The sequence below is a fragment of the Conger conger genome, chromosome 9, assembly GCF_963514075.1.
Source record: "Conger conger chromosome 9, fConCon1.1, whole genome shotgun sequence".
In the NCBI taxonomy this organism is placed as follows: Eukaryota; Metazoa; Chordata; class Actinopteri; order Anguilliformes; family Congridae; genus Conger; species Conger conger.
Window position 1 is genome coordinate 49,322,392 of NC_083768.1, and position 10,276 is coordinate 49,332,667.

A 10,276-nucleotide genomic window follows, 5' to 3' on the forward strand; every position below is an offset into this window, starting at 1 on the left:
CACCTCATCTCATATTGAAACAACAATGTCAGAGGTATCATTTTGAAGGCATGACTTTATAGTTCCATGTCTTTCTCACCTTCAGACTTATTTTAGCAGTCAATATTCAAACCTGCCCAAAAAAAAAGTGCAGCCACATGCAGACCTGGTACAATAGATGAGATTTCTGTGGTGCTTCTTTACACTAATTACAGCTGTTGACCACATAGTCCTCCTTACCCTATCCTGACCCGTACAATTTATTCCCAAGCAATAGGAACGACAATAGCTTATGCTGATGATGGCTGAACAAAATATCCACTCAAGACTGCTAATATAGAGGCATTGGTCATGGTTCTGTTCTGTCCTTCCACGGACGGTGCACAGAATTCGACACAGTTCTGAGCTGTGTAATTAATCCAGACACTGCATAGTCACAGCCGACAAAACGCGTTCTCTCCGACTTATTCAGCAGAGTGGTACCACAAGAGCCACAACTGCAAAAATAAGGCAGTGTTTTATCATACCGAAATGCACTTATGTCACAGAAAAATAATTCAACTCAACGTTACACACTTGCTCAAACCATATGTGCCTATATATTTTTGAAAAATCTGAAAGGCCTGAGGCTGGTTTGGAAACCTATTACTTGTACTATTTGAAAAATAAATCCACATTATATTGCACAGCCATCCATTCTTTTGTAAATTATATAATTAATTTCAAGGCAGATTGACTTATGTTTTGGCTATGATCTGGAAACTGATCCCATAGAGAATTGAAACTGTTTTTTCTGGCTTGCTCCCCTACCCAGAAACGCGCGCACACCCACACACACTTTCATATAAGCTCTTGTGAACAGGAAGCAACCTAAGGTGATCGTCCAATAATCCTGGGTGGGGCCCTGTTGATGTACTCTTGAGTGAGGAATTTACCTCAGGTAGCCTCAGTAGGCCTCAATATTCAGCTGTATAAACGGATAATGTGTTTAAGATCGAATAATGAGATGTTAAAAGTGTGCCTATGTAAAAAAACGATTTTATTAATACTGTTGCACATATATTTTTTGGAAAATGTTCCGTGCTGGAAACATGCAAGTCAGATTTCAACTTTTATATGTTTTCATAATTACACTTTATACATATAGGTTAATTATCAGTTACAGCAATGTTATTTAACCCACTCCCCCGTCTCTAAATGACTTTAGACACATCTTTCCGGCACCGCGCTCCAAGAGAGTGTGCGCGTGTTAACATAACGGCATTGAAAGTTTATGCCTAATCTCACTCTCATGAATAAAATATAAGAGCCTAATCCCGTCCGTTCATTCAGAGCTTTCTCGCTCAATTGATTCGGACAGTTTACATTCATCGCCACGTGCCAGCCAGGCGAAGGTGAACAAAAGCGTCCGCCGAGAGACTTCGAAACAGCTGTGAATATCCTCAAAGCACCGTGGCTAACACGTTTAAACACTGTAAACGAATTCACTGAAGCAGGACATTGGTCACCAGAGCGAAAAACGTATTTAAATGGTAAGTTACAAATTTTAAACCATTTCAATCTTACCATAGGCCACCGTTTCCACTGGCCACACGCAAACTAAGCAATGTATTGAACCCTGTCCCTGCATTGTCTGTAATTGAATTGGTAAAGTCAGAACGGTTCAATTACTCATTAGCTCACATGACGTCCCCGGTGACGTAATCTAACGTCATATTTCCACCGAAATGGAATTGCGATTAGAAATTCAAATGTTCTAACATTTTGCTCAGACAGAATTTGAATTAATTAATAAAAAATCTCAAACGTAATATATCCATGCTGATTTTCCAATCGTCTGACGAATGTAAATATAATCGCACTAATTCAAATGTTCAAATGAATAGGTCTAAAATACAGGGTGGCTGCATCGATGCTATAGCGTACTATACTGCTGGCCCACAAGCCTACAACAGGCTCCATTTTGGCTGCATGCATATAAGTGTACGCTTAGGTAAAATCCAGGGTATACAAATAGGCTTTGGTTAAAAGGCTAATACAATTTCTAAACCATGCTGTCTATCCCTCGATGAAGATGTTTAGGGTCAAGCTTGCATAAATTTGTTACAAGCGACTGAAACCTAGAATTGGAATTCATTTCAGTCGCGTTTCACTGTTGAAGTAAAAGGTTGCGAGGACAGTCCCAGCCAGCAGAGGGAGCCACAGAATCATTTTACACCATTTGGATCAAATGCAGCTTCAACTGTAAGTCAAAGGCGTGATGAAGCTCATTTTTATCTTAGAGAAGAGGTGAGTCGTTTTTTATGTAAGAGAAATGCTTCTTAATTGTTTGGTAAGGGCAGTAATTATCTTATCAAAATTAAAGCTTTTATTGTGTTATCAACTAAGCGTTATCATCATACCCATGATTCTCAAGAACCAAGAGAATATTCAAATTTTGTTACATTTAAGTCTTAGCTGGTAATGGATAAAATGATCTCAGGTAGGTCCAGAATATAGTGTTTACAGGATACCACCTTCTCCTGCCTCATGATTAAAACTGAATCAAGGCCCCTTAGGCAGTAGACATCTGGCAGACCTCTTTGGTGGTACCGATGCGTCAGGCATAGAGCATTCCTCCAGTGCACCAGATAGAACAGTAATGTGCTGGTGCTATTAAGTATGAAGGTGATGCTGCACTATAGAAGATGCCATCTTCTACTTGAAATGCAAACCTGGAAGCTGAAGTGGGAACTCTCTGGCCACTCAAGATGCTATTATACTTATCGTAAGGCGTAGGGGGTTCAATTAATCTCTGCTTCTCTACTTCTGAAATGGTCAGTATTGGCTACTGGATATCACCCACCCCCCACCCCCAATTAGCACACTTTGAGTCCCACTGTAAGGTCATAAGTCACTCCAGTTGACTTTCTCTCATACAGAACTCAGGCCAGAGCAAGCAGGAGGCATTACGTCCCCGGCCCCCGCTCTAAAACACACCATTAAAGGCTAAAACATGAAAGACTGCTGTTGTTTAAATCGGCGGACAGTTTAAATACTGGATCTATCCCCGCTGTGTACCTAAGTTGTTTCCAGTGCTGCTTTTGTACATATATCAGCATGGAGTGTGTGTGTGCTTGCGAGCAGGAGTCGGGGATGCGGAGGGAGTAAATGGAAGGATTAATGAAAGTGTCGCCAAACAGAGAAAAAGCAGACCAGCTGGGGTATTCACTGGAGGATGGGACGGACCGGGGATGGCGAAATGGTTGACTAGGCTCCGACAAGCGAAAGTCACTAATGCCGGCTTCACTCACACCGATAATGTGATACCTGTTAAACACTGCTCCATTCACAGACAAGGCACAGTTTTTTAAGTGCTGTGCAAGGTGTTGTGTTACAGGTCATTTTATTATCCTGTTGCAGTGTCTTGTTAGGAACGTTAATATTGCTGCAAAATGATTGAAATAGGTCTGATAAGGAAATTATAAAATCAATTATTTGTTTAAATACTCCCATGGTCGTTAACATATTTATATATTTTTTCCCTGTAGTTAATTTTGATTTCATCAGTGATGAAAAATAACCTTTATATTTTTGGTAATCAGTCATTTTCAGTATTTCAATAATATTATGAAGCCAATCATATTACAAAGGCACTCATAAGTATGTTGTTTTGTCTGCTTAAATGGCTTTTCTGAATGGAGAGCAAAATAACAATTTCCGATTTCTTCCCAGGATTCCTATACAAAAGTGGCTTTAATTTAGACTTTCTGGTAAAATAAAGGTTATGTAAATAAAGATATATGTAAAAATACAGGCTATTGACATGAAAATGATCTAATTATTTTTTAGTTTTTAGTTCAGTTTTAAAAATCACAGAAGATAAAAATATTTTTTAAAAGATCTGTTCACAAAATTAATGTTAGGCCTGTATTCCAAAGCTGTATAAATACAATTTGATAGAAATGCAAGTATGCTTGGGTTACTAACACACGATTCACCATGGTTTGAAGGCCTCTATGGGTTAAGCACCTATGGGTTTGAGTCCAGAGACCATGCTGACAGTGAGGATTGTGTGTTTGAATCTCAGGTTAGTACACTACAGTTGTTATGATAATAAGGTGAAGTGGTATATAGCTGTATTCATTGGTTACAGACAATGAATACAGTGTGTATTTTTTTTTTTTTTTTTACTCTAATGCACTCTGGATAAACATTTCAGTGAAGCAAATGAAGTGTTCCTTTCACAATCTTTGGTGAGTCTTTTTGGAAAATAAGATTTTCAGGACCTGAGACAACTTTCCTTTGCATATCAAACAAACCATTGTTTCCGTTAATTACTGAAGACAAAACAGTGAGGTTTTATTGTGTTTGATCTGTGAATAAAGCATATTGTATTTTTCAAAAATAAATTATGAATATCTTTGTTTTAAAAATGACCCCAATTAAGAAAATAATGTAAGAAATGTTCCCACTCTATCACTGGTCTATTATATCCCAAACCTGAAGTCACAGCACAGACACTCTATGGTCCACCAACATTTCAGCATACAACTCTGTAACAGCCATAATAGCATTGTGTTGTATGAACAAATATAGAATATTAAATACAATTAGTTAAGATGTCTTGTAACAAAACCAAAAAATCTAATATGCACAAAAGCAGAGGCAACCAGATTTTCTGCCAAGATTTCCTACTACTGTCATTGATCTTAAATAGTGGCCCTGGACCACTGGCAGCAAAACATCTCCTAAAGTAGGTATGTAGGTCTTCTCCTTGTATGATATCCATTTTGCCACCACACACGTTGATGGGGTGTACGGTCACAACATTCCATTTTGGTCTCATCTGACCATAGCACTCTCTTCCAGTCATAATTCCAATGAGGTTAGGGTTAGGGTTTTTTTTTTTCAAGATGCTTGGTGTTTTTCTACCCTTCCAAAGTTGTTTTGGAGATGCCATTTTATGTTGTTTTTTTGTTTTGACTCGGTGACCCCAAGACACAACCAATCTCTGCAATTCTTAAACTGTGATCCTTCCCATTCCATATGTATTACGCCTTTTTATTACTGCGTTTAGTGGTTTATGTATTTTTTTGTACCCATTACCCGAGTTGTGATGGTCAATTACTATCTGTGTCTTCTGAATTGACAGTTCTTTGGCTTTTCCCATGCTGATGGTTGACAAAGGCATTTTGCATGCTTGTTACCTAATTGCTTATACTCTAGTTAAACAGGAAGTGATGTAATAACACTATAAAGAGATGAACTCAATGAAAGTAAAATTGTATTGCCAATTTCACTATGTTTGATTTTATCTACAATAATTGTTTGGGGTGCCAATAATTTTGTGGTTTTCAGTGAAACATGAGAGTAAATAAAAAGTTATAGTTTTTTGTATGTTTGAATATAAAATATAGATCATTATTTTATTATATGCAGCCTTTTTTCTCCATTTTTATTAAGGGTGCCAATAATTCTGGAGCCCACTGTATGTAATGTGTATTAATTTGCTTTAAAAGACCTAGAGACAAGCATTTGGATAAGGGCACACATTTTACAGTAAAAAGGATAGGATTGTTGCTATTATTGATATACAATGCAATGTATATCAATGTTTAAAGTAAAAATATCTGTAATCTGTATAGTAAATCTGGGAGTGACAGACATTTTGCTTTAAACTATAATATAATTTTTGATAACATACATATTACTGTAAAAGTAATTAATTGGCTAGGGTCAGACACATTGGCTTGATTCTAGTTAATTTGTTGTCCTCAGAACTATGTGTGTGTAGTGTAGGAGTTTTTCTGAAAGTACAGCTTGCAGGTTGTTCTCTCCTGATTGTTTAATTCTCCACGCCCCATCTCTCACATTAAAAGTTCAAAGGGGTAGACGTTTTTCCTCTTTCCTGTTCACCCCGGCAGAATCCCCCTCTGTTTCCCCTCTCCCCCTCTCCCTCTCCGTCTTTGACCAAGCTGTGTTTGAGGTGATTCTCGCTTCTTGGCTTTGAGTGCAAACACCTCGTTAAGTACTGAGCTCACTCCACATGTCTTTTGTTACTGCTTTATTCATGAGATCAAAAAAATCAGTTCAATGTTTCCATTTTATATTTACCTTCAACCGTGGTTTGATGTTTGATTTGTAACTTGTAAATGTAGCACACCGTCAAGCACTAACTAAAAAATTCAGATTTTCTGGATATGTACTGTCCCATGCAATCACCCTTTTGAGCCTCTTGTTCCTGTCTTTACAGAAAAATCCAGAAAAACGGCTTCAGAGACAGGTCCATTTCCTGTTAATGAACTGGATTAACTTCTAAAGAAATACAGTCGCTTTTATTTATTGATTGTGCTACACTCAATCACAAATAATGAACCAGGCCCAGTAAAATAATTGGCATCAAACAAGCACCTCAGAAACAGCTGTATAGCCTTGTCATGAAAAGAAAAGCCCTCCAAACACTGCTCCCATTCACTCTGTTTAAAAAACTGCCTTATGGTAGAAGTCCAGAAGACCAACAAATACTCCTATAGAAGGCCATTTGACCCCGGTCAATTACCATGCTGAAAAATCAGTTCACCGGAAATAAGGATGTACATGCTCATAACCAGGAGTTGTGTGAAGGACTTTTTACGTGTCCTTTGTCCCTGTACGTTTCCCAGTGATGAGCGTTGAGCTGAAGTAAAATGACCGATTCCACACTCTATTTAATGGACAAGAACATATTCTATTCTATTTTCACTCACCATTTTTTTTTTTCTTTCCCCAGTTTATTATGCCAAGCCTGTGGTTGCCCTATCTCTGGAACTACTCCTATGGATTGGGAAGGATGCAGACTACACACAGGTCCTGCAGAACATGTGCACTCAGTCAACACGTCCTCTTTCTGTACCCACAGGTCAGGAAAATCCATTCTGCCTGAACCTCCTCCTTCCTGAAAGCAATCGGAGCATCACTGCAGTGGTAACCAGCATTATAGCTGGATACGTCTGAAGAGCACAAAGCTAGGCTTTAGTGGAAATGGCCTGTGAAAAGTTGCCCAGTCCCCAATGAATATAACAGGTGGACACACAGGTAGCTCACTCACCCATGCGCTCACTGACTTGATGACACACTAACACACTTTCCCTTATGTATTCATGCACACACTCATGACCTCACTTAAACACCTATTAAAAACGCAGACTGAAGACGCACCTCTCCCAAACCCTCCCTATCTCCCTGTATTCTCTAATTGACTCTTAGCTGTTATTTTTTAGTTTTCACAATGTGTTCACTAGGATGGCTTCATTCCTACTTTTCTTTGGCTCTGTAAGCTGCTTATTGTTGTTCCTACATAAGTGTATATCATTCTTTCACGTTTTAGAAATGGTTTTATAGATATAATGCATTGTCAGATTAATCTACAAGGCCCAAGTCCTTATCATTGTTGTAGTCTTAGCACTTGAAACTGTCCTTCTCTCTAGGGTCTTTTAACATACTTGTCCCTGGTTATGGATATGCACTTTGCTGCACATCGCTCTGGATAAGAGCTTCTGCCAAATGCCTGTAATGTAATGTAATATTCAGTTTTTCAATCAGTCAGGCATGGCTCTCACTGACTCACATGTGCCCGCTCTCTCTCAGACACACACACACCCGCACGCAAGCACACAGATTTTTATTTTTCCCTTTTTAAGGGGAATTTTTTATTTCCATCCATCCATTATCTGAACCCGCTTATCCTGATCAGGGTCGCAGGGGGGCTGGGGCCTATCCCAGCATACATTGGGCGAAAGGCAGGACTACACCCTGGACAGGTCGCCAGTCTATCTCAGGGCACACACACCATTCACTCACACACTCATACCTACGGGCAATTTAGACTCTCCAATCAGCCTAACGTGCATGTCTTTGGACTGTGGGAGGAAACCGGAGTACCCGGAGGAAACCCACGCAGACACGGGGAGAACATGCAAACTCCGCACAGAGAGGCCCCGGCCGACGGGGATTCGAACCCAGGACCTCCTTGCTGTGAGGCGGAATTTTTTATTTAAATACTTTAAATAAATTAGCTTAAAAAATTCACAAATTCATGTTGTATAAGCAGTAAATCGGTAACTGGGCTTGAATGTTGCAGGTTCAATGTTCTATCTGCGTTATGGGTGCACAGACAATGCTCTGCTGAGCCCCCTGGTGGACAGAGGAAGGTATTGACTGAGGTTGGTCGACGATGTCCCGCTCCTCGCTAATTTCTGCAAAGCGCAGACCTTCCTCAAGACTCTGCATGGAGCTACCCTGTCCCTGGGCCTTTGTCGTGAAGCAGTGCAGCTAATGTGCTGTGGGTGCGTCCTGGACATCATGTGCTGTCATAAGTGTCTCTACAAGTCCCTGCTCAGTGTAAGAGCCACCTGGTCAGGAGACTGGGAGGCCTAAAACTGGCCCTGGCCCAATGTGTGTTCACATCTGTAATCAACCTCATTACATTGTTGAATAACTACATTTCCCATAATGCATCTGAAGATTAATCCTTAACTATTTCATAATAAAAAATGTGTTATTTAGCTGACACTTTTATCTAAAGTGACTTACAGTTGATTAGACTAAGCTGGGGCCAGCCCCCTCTGGAGCAATGAGGCTGTGTGGATCTCATTGTGGCTACACCGGGGCTTGAACCACCAACCTTCCGGGTTCCAGTCATGTATTGTAGCCACTAGGCTACCGGCTGGCCTATGAAAGAACCCTTTTTCCTTTATGTACAGAAATCCAACAGTCATTCTGAAAGGATCATATTCAATGCTCTGTACTGTGGTCAAGGATAGGTTTACATTTCATACACTTGCACCATTTCAGCTGCCCGATTCAACAGCTTTGAGTGTCTGTTTCCCATGTACTTCTTTCTCCCATGTTATTATATTTGATTATATATAGTCTGGGGTTGTTGTCCACAGAAACCGTGTCATATGCGGATAGTTATGAATGTGTTTACATGAAGTAAAAGGTGTCTTTATTGCTTCCCAAATCCTATTGACCATCAGGTCACATAGTTAAAGGGTTAGGTAACAGAGGTTTTTAATTGCTTTCTGATGCACAATCCCTCATAGCATTGCAGACACTTGCTGATGAATCTCAACCTTTTCCTTATTCCATTTGAAGCCTCAAAATTCTCAGCTAATAAGTAAAATCAAGTTAACAAGAGTTACCGAGGCCAAAATCCTGCACATGCCTTCGCGCAGTTGCTATTTTGGCTGAATTGCTTATTAAACCTTCTCTAGTATCCTAGCTGGCAGTGTGGTAAATTGGGGGCTGGGCATGCAAAGGCGAGGTTGAAGGTTAGATTCCCTGATGTAGCCTTGTTGTTGAACCCTTGAACCAGGTATTTAATCTCAACCGCTTCGATAAGTATCCAACTGTATAAATGGACTGTGAGTAAGAAATACAATCTTTCTCTGTAATTTGGTCTGGATGGCGGCATATACTAAATGCCAAACATGTAATACATTTAAATATCAAACGATGTTCATGGTTCAAATACACACGGTCCCTGGACTAGGGTACCTGGCAGAACTGCCAGAAGAAATAACGACCGCATCTGTCAACACTGCGGCGCGTTGACCGCTGGCACCTTCCAGCGGTCCGGTTTTCGTCTATTTTTATGTGCGAATGTTAATTTCCGCGTGTGTACGGTCATTAGAGCCGTCTTAACGGCGAACGAGGGAACGTGAGGGGGAAAAAAGGAGAGGGCAGAGATGAAGGGACAGCATCAGAATGGGGGGGTAATTACTGGCCCTTTATCATGGAAATAGTAATGAAGTGGGAGAGCGATTCAGAGACAATGGGACGCAGCCCGCGGAGGGAGGGGGGTGTAAGGGGGGGGGGGGGCGCGCAGTGTAAACCACTTCCTGTGAAGGGCCCATTCAATCCTCACTTTTACTGACTAACACACCACCCCAGGGCTCACTACAAAGAGAGCGCTATCAAAGCTCAGGCCACTACCGTCTGCCTCCACAGACATTTCCCAGCCCAGTAACTGACACCGGGTCTTTACCCTGGTAAAGGGTCGCATTTACCCTGCTCTCGTTTTTAGTAACCCCCCCCCCCCCCCAGCTAATAGTGGTGTCTGTGTGCACGCATGTGTCTGTGTGTGTGTGTGTGTGTGTGTGTACTTTCTCTGGACTGACACCATATTCCTTTTTTGTAAAGCTACAGCATTTCACAGAAGTCTGGACAAGCTAAAAAGCTATAAGCCACATAAGCTTTATATCACCTCCATTAGCTGCCATTTTTGTTTCCTGTACATTTTTAAGTACCATTGTTTTGGCATCAGAAGACATGG

General features: G+C 40.5%; 1 long non-coding RNA gene across 1 annotated transcript; it reads left to right on the top strand.

Annotated features, from left to right (window-relative positions):
* The first annotated feature begins 1,265 nt into the window (after nucleotides 1-1,265).
* LOC133136188 (uncharacterized) lies at nucleotides 1,266-8,946 on the top strand. The gene is made up of 3 exons (XR_009709478.1): nucleotides 1,266-1,511; nucleotides 6,860-7,035; nucleotides 8,081-8,946. It is a non-coding gene; the product is annotated as an uncharacterized LOC133136188 (long non-coding RNA).
* The last annotated feature ends 1,330 nt before the right edge of the window (nucleotides 8,947-10,276 follow it).